This window comes from Oncorhynchus keta, unplaced genomic scaffold (assembly GCF_023373465.1).
Source record: "Oncorhynchus keta strain PuntledgeMale-10-30-2019 unplaced genomic scaffold, Oket_V2 Un_contig_6237_pilon_pilon, whole genome shotgun sequence".
Taxonomy (NCBI): domain Eukaryota; kingdom Metazoa; phylum Chordata; class Actinopteri; order Salmoniformes; family Salmonidae; genus Oncorhynchus; species Oncorhynchus keta.
In genome coordinates, this window is record NW_026288746.1 from 55447 (window position 1) to 67500 (window position 12054).

The following is a 12054-nucleotide window of genomic DNA, read 5'->3' on the forward strand; positions in this document are numbered from 1 at the left end:
TTCAGAAGAAAGTTATTTGTTTCTAGCCATTTTGAGCCTGTAATCGAACCCACAAATGCTGAATCCTCAACTAGTCTAAAGAAGGCCAGTTTTATTGCTCCTTTTATCATCACAGTTTTCAGCTGTGCTAACATAATTGAAAAAGGTTTTACTAATGATCAATTAGCATTTTAAAATGATACACTTGGATTAGCTAATGAAATGAGCCATTGGAAAACAGGAGTGATGGTTTCTGATAATGGGCCTCTGTACGCCTAGATATTCTATAACAGAATCAGTAGTTTCCAGGAGTGATGGTTTCTGATAATGGGCCTCTGTACGCCTAGATATTCTATAACAGAATCAGTAGTTTCCAGCTACAATAGTCATTTACAATATTAATAATGTCTACACTGTATTTCTGATCAATTTTATGTTATTTTAATGGACAAATTCTGTGCTTTTCTTTCATAAACAAGGACATTTCTAAGTGACCCCAATATTTTTAATGGTAGTAGAGGTACATAGAGGTGTCCATGGTAACACTTGATAATAACTATCATGAATAAACCTTTTAACAATTTATAAACTATTTACAATTATTTTTGTAAACATTTATAAGAATGTGTAAACATTACTAGCCTGAATGTATAAACATGCATATTATTCTTAAATGTTATTAATAAAGTGTTAAAGATCAATAACACATTAACAGTATAACAGTATAACAGTCCAGTAGGTCACAACTAACACATATCTTCACTTAATGTTTTTCTAAATCCCTTTGGATTTATTTGTGTAGAACAGTCACCCTATCTTGTGCTCTTGGTAATAAATATTACTATGAATCTATCACATTCATGTAAAGGAAGAAAGCTTCTGTTTATCACGTTTATGATTTCATAAAAGTGGTGGAAAATAGTACCTTTCTTTTGTGGTTGTGAAAATTACATAAATATCATATCGGATGACATAAACATCATATAGATTCCTGTTGGATGACATAAAGAGGATTTTCGTTTCTATTGGATGACATGAAGACCATATGGATTCCTATTGGATGACATTAAGATCATGTAACTTCTGATTGGATGACATAAAGACCATATGGATTCCTATTGGATGACATGAAGATCATGTAACTTCTGATTGAATGACATAAAGACCATATGGATTCCAATTGGATGACATGAAGATCACATAACTTCTGATTGGATAACCTAATGCTTGATAAGACAGTGGTTAATTAACATCAAGTTTGATATGAAGTGTCTAATCAGGGATGGAACTGAAGGTTCTGGCCAACCTGGCTAGTGGACCATGTTTACTATCCGGGGGGATAGTTGGACACATTTTCTACTAACCTGGTCTGAACAGTACTATCCTCGGGCTGAGTGTTTCTGGTGTGTCACTATCTGGCCAAGATACTAAATCAGAAACACTTCACATTTCTACAATATATCTTAACCACACCGCTAAACACAAATATTTGTTTTCATAAATGTTTACGATAGTGACCATTTTGACTTTACAGTTTGAACATCTAGTGGGAACCTTTGTCATGGGAGGAGGGGTAAAGAGGTGCATTATGGGGGTTTGGTGACGTCAGATCTGCGACTCCCCCGTGGTCTCTGCGCTCCTTGACCCCTAGGACAGACAAATGTCAAAGGACAGAGGTTAACTTAGTGAAAATTGTGTGTGTGTGTGTGTGTGTGTGTGTGTGTGTGTGTGTGTGTGTGTGTGTGTGTGTGTGTGTGTGTGTGTGTGTGTGTGTGTGTGTGTGTGTGTGTGTGTGTGTGTGTGTGTGTGTGTGTGTGTGTGTGTGTGTGTGTGTGTGTGTGTGTGTGTGTGTCTGTTTGTGTGTGTGTGTGTGTGTGTGTGTGTGTACCTGGGAGTGGCTGGAAGAAGGGTTGGTAGTGCTGACCTCTGAGTATCTCTTCTTCAGTGGTGTGCAGATACAGGACAGGAGCTTGCCATACTCCTCTCTCACCTGATGGGGGAAGCAGAGCACAGTGTTACACACACACACACACACACACACACACACACACACACACACACACACACACACACACACACACACACACACACACACACACACACACACACACACACACACACACACACACACACACACACACACACCCCCATACCGTTTTGTTCAGTAGGCAGTGCATGATGAACAGCAGTGCTCCCTGTAGAGAGTTGAGGATAGTGAAGAGATATGTCATGACCACTGTCCCCTCCTCTTGGAACTGGAACACTCCAAATATCCACATAGTACCCAACACACACAGCTGGGCCACTGCTGTCACTGTGAACACCCTGGAGAGAGAGAGGGGAGGAGGAGGAGGGGGGGGGGGAGGAGGGGGAGGAGAGGGAGGAGGAGGGAAGGAGGGGGGAGGGAGGGGGAGAGAGGAGAGGAGGAGGGAGGGGGTGGGAGGGAGGGAGGGTAGGGGGATGGGAGGGGGGATGAGGGGCGAGGGGGGGAGGAGGGGGAGGGGAGGAGGAGGGGGAAGGGGGAGGGGTGAGGGGGGGGGGGAGTGGGAGGGGGAGGAGGGGGAGCGGGGAGGGGTGAGGGGGGTGAGGGGGAGGGGAGGAGGAGGGAGGAGAGGGGTGGAAGGAGGGAAGAGGGAAACGTTTTAGTACAGATTTATTTAATGTACTATCACAGCTAAAAACTGAATTGCATAAATTAATTTATTCACACCAAGGATTTGTCACTGTCCATACATTCACTACATTTCTACATTCACCTATCTCTCCGCTTCTCTTTTTGTCTCTCTACATCACTGTCTCTGTCTCTTCCCCTCTCTTCCCCTGTCACACCTGTTACACCTGTGTTCCATTCACTGTCTCTGTCTCTTCCCCTCTCTTCCCCTGTTACACCTGAGTTCCATTCACTGTCTCTGTCTCTTCCCCTGTTACACCTGTTACACCTGTGTTCCATTCACTGTCTCTGTCTCTTCCCCTCTCTTCCCCTGTCACACCTGTTACACCTGTGTTCCATTCACTGTCTCTGTCTCTTCTCCTGTCACACCTGTTACACCTGAGTTCCATTCACTGTCTCTGTCTCTTCCCCTCTCTTCCCCTGTCACACCTGTTACACCTGTGTTCCATTCACTGTCTCTGTCTCTTCCCCTGTCACACCTGTTACACCTGTGTTCCATTCACTGTCTCTGTCTCTTCCCCTGTCACACCTGTTACACCTGTGTTCCATTCACTGTCTCTGTCTCTTCCCTGTCTCTTCCCCTGTTACACCTGTTACACCTGTGTTCCATTCACTGTCTCTGTCTCTTCCCCTGTCACACCTGTTACACCTGTGTTCCATTCACTGTCTCTGTCTCTTCCCCTGTTACACCTGTTACACCTGTTACACCTGTGTTCCATTCACTGTCTCTGTCTCTTCTCCTGTTACACCTGTTACACCTGTGTTCCATTCACTGTCTCTGTCTCTTCTCCTGTCACACCTGTTACACCTGTGTTCCATTCACTGTCTCTGTCTCTTCCCCTGTCACACCTGTTACACCTGTGTTCCATTCACTGTCTCTGTCTCTTCCCCTGTCACACCTGTTACACCTGTTACACCTGTGTTCCATTCACTGTCTCTGTCTCTTCTCCTGTTACACCTGTTACACCTGTGTTCCATTCACTGTCTCTGTCTCTTCTCCTGTCACACCTGTTACACCTGTTACACCTGTTACACCTGTGTTCCATTCACTGTCTCTGTCTCTTCCCCTGTTACACCTGTTACACCTGTGTTCCATTCACTGTCTCTGTCTCTTCCCCTGTCACACCTGTTACACCTGAGTTCCATTCACTGTCTCTGTCTCTTCCCCTGTTACACCTGTTGTGTTCCATTCACTGTCTCTGTCTCTTCCCCTGTTAACCTACACCTGTGTTCCATTCCTGCTGTCTCTTCCCCTGTTACATAATTACCTGCACACCTTTCCATTCACTGTCTCTGTCTCTTCCCCCACCTTGACACCTGAGTTCCATTCACTGTCTCCAGCGCTGCGTCGGTCTACTAACCTCGGTCCTGGCAACCATGCACCTGGCAACCCACATTATGCACACCTGGCAACCCACATTATGCACACCTGCTCCCTCTCGGTACTTGGACTCCATCATTACCTTGATTACTTCCCCTTTATTTAGCCCTCAGTAGCCTGTCTTCGGGCAGTATTGGTTCCGTTCACATTCAGTACGCTGCTCCTGTTGAGTTTATCTACTTGTTCTCATAAATAAACTCTCCTTCTGCACCTGCTTCCTGACTCCTAGTGTATAGGTTACGCTCTCGCTCTCTCTCTCTCCCTCCATCCCTCTTTCTGTCTCTCAGTTTCACACTCTCTCTCTCTCTCCCTCCATCCCTCTTTCTGTCTCTCAGTTTCACACACTCTCTCTCTCTCTCTCTCTCTCTCTCTCTCTCTCTCTCTCTCTCTCTCTCTCTCTCTCTCTCTCTCTCTCTCTCTCTCTCTTTCTCTCCCCATCTCTCTCTCTCCATTTCTCTCTCTCTTTTTCTCTCCCCATCTCTCTCTCTCTCCCCCATCTCTCTCTCTCTCTCTCTCCTTACTTGATCTTGCGTAGGTTGGAGAGGTCAGGGTTGAGACTAGAGAACTTCTGGGCCAGCCTCCAGACAGTGATGATGAAGAAGAAAGCGTTGAGGAAGATGATGGTGCACACTGGGCCGAAGAAACTCCAGATGAATCCTCTCTCCAGAGACAGCCAACAGCTGACACACAGAGAGGATAACGTTAGAATTAGGTTATCTGGTATTATTTACATGTTATATTTATGTTATATTTACGTTTTATAAAACCTCTCTCCAGAGACAACCATCAGCTGGATAATGTTAGAGGTTATCTGGTATTATTTACATGTTATATTTATGTTTAATAACACCTCTCTCCAGAGAATTAACCAACAGCTGACAGAGACAGGATAACGTTAGAATAATGTTAATATATACCATCTACTAATAATGTTATATATTGTTATTTATATGGGACAGATTTGCTACACAGTCTCACACACACCCACACCCACACCCACACACCCACACACCCACACACACACACACACACCCACACACACACCCACACACAGACTCAGACTCACTGTTGTGTGGTACCATATCCATCTGGGTATGTGATAGCAGAGATGATGACTATAGTCAGTGGCAGTCCATATCCCACAGCATGCAGGTACAGAGGTCTACAGTAAGAGGAAGAATCACAGAGCTTCATAAAATACAGGTACAGAGGATTACAGTAAGACGAAGAATCACAGAGCTTCATTAAATACAGGTACAGAGGTTTACAATAAGAAGAAGAATCCCAGAGATTCATAAAATACAGGTACAGAGGATTACAGTAAGAAGATGAATCCCAGAGCTTCATAGAATACAGGTACAGAGGATTACAGTAAGAAGATGAATCCCAGAGCTTCATAGAATAGCAGTTAAATGAAAAGGTAACAAACCAAGGTAGATAATAGAGAGATAATATAACGTTGTAAGAAATAAAATAAAGTTGTAAGAAATAAATATAATGAAAATATATAATAGATTAGGAAATAATATAAATACAGACATTACATGTCTAAATTAATATAACATAAATGTATAATACAAATAAATACAAATATATACTCTAAATACGCTTTTATACTAACAGTCATGTGTGCATAATCATTTATAACCACTAGGTAAATGCTCTACCAACTGAGCCACAGAAGGACCACAATAAATAATACTAACGCATAATCATTTATAACCATAGAGTAAATATATCCAATACCTTATGGTAGTGTTGAAGACCAGGACCACCATGAGGTAGAGCTGAACCCCTCTAACAACATCCAACTGAAGGATCCTAGGAAGAACAGGTGGAGGAGACCTGCTACAAACCCACATCCTCCCTTAGAGGAGAGGAGAGGAGAGGAGAGGAGAGGAGAGGAGAGGAGAGGAGAGGAGAGGAGAGGAGAGGAGAGGAGAGGAGGAGAAATGAATAGGATAAAAGTCAAATTTAGCTTAAATTCAGATCTGACTGTATGTAAAAATGTTATGTTCATTTTTTGTCATCCTGGGCACAGAAGGGGGTACAAGATCCTAGGGGGGAGCAACACCAAATTTCAAAGTGACAAGGAAAATATTAAAAAGAGATATTGCTATATATACCTTGATCCCTCACACACACAAACTCACACACACACTCCCCAAATCCCTAAACCCACCTTGTTCTGTGTGTGAGAGGTTCCGGTGAGGAAGACGAGGTCAGCGATGAAGAGGCAGACACAGAGGTGGAGGTGGATGGTGGTGCGTGTCTCCTGGATGGACCGACACAGCCAGAATGTCAGGATGCACAGCAACAGACACACCACAGACACCGACAGACCCAGCCACGTCAACAGACGCAGCTCAAAGGTGTTCTAGAGAGAGAGAGTGAGGAAGAGAGAGAGAGAGAGAGAGAGAGAGAGAGAGAGAGAGAGAGAGAGAGAGAGAGAGAGAGAGAGAGAGAGAGAGAGAGAGAGAGAGAGAGTGAGCAAGAGAGAGAGAGAGTGAGCAAGAGAGAGCTGAAGATGCATAACATTAACTGAGGATAGCTGAGGATGCTTAACATTAACTGAGGATGGCTGAAGATGCTGAGGATAGCTAACATTAACTGAGGATAGCTGAAGATGCTTAACATTAACTGAGGATAGCTGAAGATGCTTAACATTAATTGAGGATAGCTGAAGATGCTTAACATTAACTGAGGATAGCTGAAGATGCTTAACATTAACTGAGGGTTGGAGCGAGCGGTCGCATCGGCACTTCGCTCCGCAGGTAGTATAACTTTTTCATTACATTTCATTACATTTCATTATAGTACAACGGTTTGATTTGTCTAATCTTAGCAATTGCTTCTTAGCTAGCTACATAGCCGTCTTTGTATCTAAGATAATTGCATAATTATCGTATTTCGTCGTCCTAACGTAGTCTTCACTGCTATTTGCCCAGCAGCTAGCCAGCTAGCAAACGCCCACCGATTAGCAGCACTGTAGTAACTATTACACTCAACTGAACGACTTGATTAGTGTAGTGTTAGCTAGCTACATAGCTGTCTTTGCTGTCTTCGTATCCAAGATAATTGTGTAGTTTAGAATGTGTAGTCTTAGAGTGATTATCTTAATTTACCGAGGTTAGCTAGCCAGCTATTTGTCGTCCTTAACGTAGGAGACTATGCTAGCTAGCCAACAACTAGCCAACAGCTAGCCGACAGCTAGCCAACAGCTAGCCGACAGCTAGCCAACAGCTAGCCGACAGCTAGCCAACGTCTACCGAATAGGACTCAACAACCCGGTCGCATTCACAGGTAGTATCACATTTTCATTTCATTTCATTACAGTACAACGGTTTGATTTGTTTGATCGTAGCTAGCTACACAGCTAGCTACATAGCCGTCTTTGTATCAAAGATAATTGTGTAGTCTAGAGCGATTTTCTAGGTTAGCTAGCCAGCTATTGTCGTTCTTTTAACGCAACGTAACGTAAACAACACTGCTAGCTAGCCAGCTAGCCCCCGAATAGTAGCACTGCAGAAACTATTACACTCAACGGAACGACTTGATTAGTGTAGTGTCAACAACACAGCCACTGCCAGCTAGCCTACTTCAGCAGTACTCTATCATTTTAATCATTTTAGTCAATAAGATTCTTGCTACGTAAGCTTAACTTTCTGAACATTCGAGACGTGTAGTCCACTTGTCATTCCAATCTCTTTTGCATTAGCGTAGCCTCTTCTGTAGCCTGTCAACTATGTGTCTGTCTATCCCTGTTCTCTCCTCTCTGCACAGACCATACAAACGCTCCACATCGCGTGGCCGCGGCCACCCTAATCTGGTGGTCCCAGCGCGCACGACCCACGTGGAGTTCCAGGTCTCCGGTAGCCTCTGGAACTGCCGATCTGCGGCCAACAAGGCAGAGTTCATCTCAGCCTATGCCTCCCTCCAGTCCCTCGACTTCTTGGCACTGACGGAAACATGGATCACCACAGACAACACTGCTACTCCTACTGCTCTCTCTTCGTCCGCCCACGTGTTCTCGCACACCCCGAGAGCTTCTGGTCAGCGGGGTGGTGGCACCGGGATCCTCATCTCTCCCAAGTGGTCATTCTCTCTTTCTCCCCTTACCCATCTGTCTATCGCCTCCTTTGAATTCCATGCTGTCACAGTTACCAGCCCTTTCAAGCTTAACATCCTTATCATTTATCGCCCTCCAGGTTCCCTCGGAGAGTTCATCAATGAGCTTGATACCTTGATAAGCTCCTTTCCTGAGGACGGCTCACCTCTCACAGTGCTGGGCGACTTTAACCTCCCCACGTCTACCTTTGACTCATTCCTCTCTGCCTCCTTCTTTCCACTCCTCTCCTCTTTTGACCTCACCCTCTCACCTTCCCCCCCTACTCACAAGGCAGGCAATACGCTCGACCTCATCTTTACTAGATGCTGTTCTTCCACTAACCTCATTGCAACTCCCCTCCAAGTCTCCGACCACTACCTTGTATCCTTTTCCCTCTCGCTCTCATCCAACACCTCCCACACTGCCCCTACTCGGATGGTATCGCGTCGTCCCAACCTTCGCTCTCTCTCCCCCGCTACTCTCTCCTCTTCCATCCTATCATCTCTTCACTCTGCTCAAACCTTCTCCAACCTATCTCCTGATTCTGCCTCCTCAACCCTCCTCTCCTCCCTTTCTGCATCCTTTGACTCTCTATGTCCCCTATCCTCCAGGCCGGCTCGGTCCTCCCCTCCTGCCCCGTGGCTCGACGACTCATTGCGAGCTCACAGAACAGGGCTCCGGGCAGCCGAGCGGAAATGGAGGAAAACTCGCCTCCCTGCGGACCTGGCATCCTTTCACTCCCTCCTCTCTACATTTTCCTCCTCTGTCTCTGCTGCTAAAGCCATTTTCTACCACTCTAAATTCCAAGCATCTGCCTCTAACCCTAGGAAGCTCTTTGCCACCTTCTCCTCCCTCCTGAATCCTCCTCCCCCTCCCCCTCCTCCCTCTCCGCAGATGACTTCGTCAAACATTTTGAAAAGAAGGTCGACGACATCCGATCCTCGTTTGCTAAGTCAAACGGCACCGCTGGTTCTGCTCACACTGCCCTACTCTGTGCTCTGACCTCTTTCTCCCCTCTCTCTCCAGATTAAATCTCGCATCTTGTGACGGCCGGCCGCCCAACAACCTGCCCGCTTGACCCTATCCCCTCCTCTCTTCTCCAGACCATTTCCGGAGACCTTCTCCCTTACCTCACCTCGCTCATCAACTCATCCCTGACCGCTGGCTACGTCCCTTCCGTCTTCAAGAGAGCGAGAGTTGCACCCCTTCTGAAAAAACCTACACTCGATCCCTCCGATGTCAACAACTACAGACCAGTATCCCTTCTTTATTTTCTCTCCAAAACTCTTGAACGTGCCGTCCTTGGCCAGCTCTCCCGCTATATCTCTCTGAATGACCTTCTTGATCCAAATCAGTCAGGTTTCAAGACTAGTCATTCAACTGAGACTGCTCTTCTCTGTATCACGGAGGCGCTCCGCACTGCTAAAGCTAACTCTCTCTCCTCTGCTCTTATCCTTCTAGACCTATCGGCTGCCTTCGATACTGTGAACCATCAGATCCTCCTCTCCACCCTCTCCGAGTTGGGCATCTCCGGCGCGGCCCACGCTTGGATTGCGTCCTACCTGACAGGTCGCTCCTACCAGGTGGCGTGGCGAGAATCTGTCTCCTCACCACGCGCTCTCACCACTGGTGTCCCCCAGGGCTCTGTTCTAGGCCCTCTCCTATTCTCGCTATACACCAAGTCACTTGGCTCTGTCATAACCTCACATGGTCTCTCCTATCATTGCTATGCAGACGACACACAATTAATCTTCTCCTTTCCCCCTTCTGATGACCAGGTGGCGAATCGCATCTCTGCATGTCTGGCAGACATATCAGTGTGGATGACGGATCACCACCTCAAGCTGAACCTCGGCAAGACGGAGCTGCTCTTCCTCCCAGGGAAGGACTGCCCGTTCCATGATCTCGCCATCACGGTTGACAACTCCATTGTGTCCTCCTCCCAGAGCGCTAAGAACCTTGGCGTGATCCTGGACAACACCCTGTCGTTCTCAACTAACATCAAGGCGGTGGCCCGTTCCTGTAGGTTCATGCTCTACAACATCCGCAGAGTACGACCCTGCCTCACACAGGAAGCGGCGCAGGTCCTAATCCAGGCACTTGTCATCTCCCGTCTGGATTACTGCAACTCGCTGTTGGCTGGGCTCCCTGCCTGTGCCATTAAACCCCTACAACTCATCCAGAACGCCGCAGCCCGTCTGGTGTTCAACCTTCCCAAGTTCTCTCACGTCACCCCGCTCCTCCGCTCTCTCCACTGGCTTCCAGTTGAAGCTCGCATCCACTACAAGACCATGGTGCTTGCCTACGGAGCTGTGAGGGGAACGGCACCTCAGTACCTCCAGGCTCTGATCAGGCCCTACACCCAAACAAGGGCACTGCGTTCATCCACCTCTGGCCTGCTCGCCTCCTTACCACTGAGGAAGTACAGTTCCCGCTCAGCCCAGTCAAAACTTTTCGCTGCTCTGGCCCCAATGGTGGAATAAACTCCCTCACGACGCCAGGACAGCGGAGTCAATCACCACCTTCCGGAGACACCTGAAACCCCACCTCTTTAAGGAATACCTAGGATAGGATAAGTAATCCTTCTCACCCCCCCCCCCCCTTTAAGATTTAGATGCACTATTGTAAAGTGACTGTTCTACTGGATGTCATAAGGTGAATGCACCAATTTGTAAGTCGCTCTGGATAAGAGCGTCTGCTAAATGACTTAAATGTAAATGTAAATGTAGGATAGCTGAAGATGCTTAACATTAACTGAGGATAGCTGAAGATGCTTAACATTAACTGAGGATAGCTGAAGATGCTTAACATTAACTGAGGATAGCTGAAGATGCTTAATATTAACTGAGGATAGCTGAAGATGCTTAACATTAACTGAGGATAGCTGAAGATGCTTAACATTAACTGAGGATAGCTGAAGATGCTTAACATTAACTGAGGATGGCTGAAGATGCTTAACATTAACTGAGGATGGCTGAAGATGCTTAACATTAACTGAGGATAGCTGAAGAGGTTAAAACCTGTTACGGCTCGACGTTTGATTCAGAAAAACACCGGTTCCAACTCGCCCAACATGACGACAAATTATCTAATAAGTTACCTGTAAACTCTGTCCAAACATTTCAAACAACTTTCCTAAACCATCCTAAAACATCAATAATCGAGACAATTTAAGACGGAATATACTGTGTTCAATAGAGGATAAAATGAAAGTGGAGCGAGTTCCAGGTCGCGCACAACAAACAAAAAAGTACACTTGGCTTGACTCTCATCTAGTGGAAGCCATAGGAACTGCAAGCAAGTGCCTCATACATCTAGTTCCCCATAAGAAACTAATAGAAAACACAGTTAACTCAACAACAACAAAAAGTCCTGGATGGTTTGTCTTCGGGGTTTTGCCTGCCAAATAAGTTCTGTTATACTCACAGACATGAACAGTTTTAGAAACTTTATCCAAATCTACCAATTATATGCATATCCTAGCTTCTGGGCCTGAGTAGCAGGCAGTTTACTTTGGGCTTTTCATCCGGATGTGAAAATACCGCCCCCATCCCAAAGAGGTTAACGTTAAGCAAAGCTATCCTCAGATCAACAACACAGCCTTTAACTCATTACTCAACCTATTCAACTGACAACATGAGGTAAGGAGCATTATATCACCCAGTGTGTGTGTGTGTGTGTGTGTGTGTGTGTGTGTGTGTGTGTGTGTGTGTGTGTGTGTGTGTGTGTGTGTGTGTGTGTGTGTGTGTGTGTGTGTGTGTGTGTGTGTGTGTGTGTGTGTGTGTGTGTGTGTGTGTGTGTGTGTGTGTGTGTGTACCTGTACAGGGTAGAGGGCCATGAGAACAGCAAAGCTGCTAAGGTGGGAACAGGAACATACGGTGTGTGTAGCGTTTGATGTGACTTTGGTACAGCCAC

The 12054-nt window shown here is 46.1% G+C and overlaps 1 pseudogene; it reads right to left on the bottom strand.

Annotated features, from left to right (window-relative positions):
* Nucleotides 1-769: 769 nt before the first annotated feature.
* Nucleotides 770-12054, bottom strand: part of LOC127925763 (adhesion G protein-coupled receptor E5-like) — a 36976-nt pseudogene continuing 25691 nt past the window's right edge.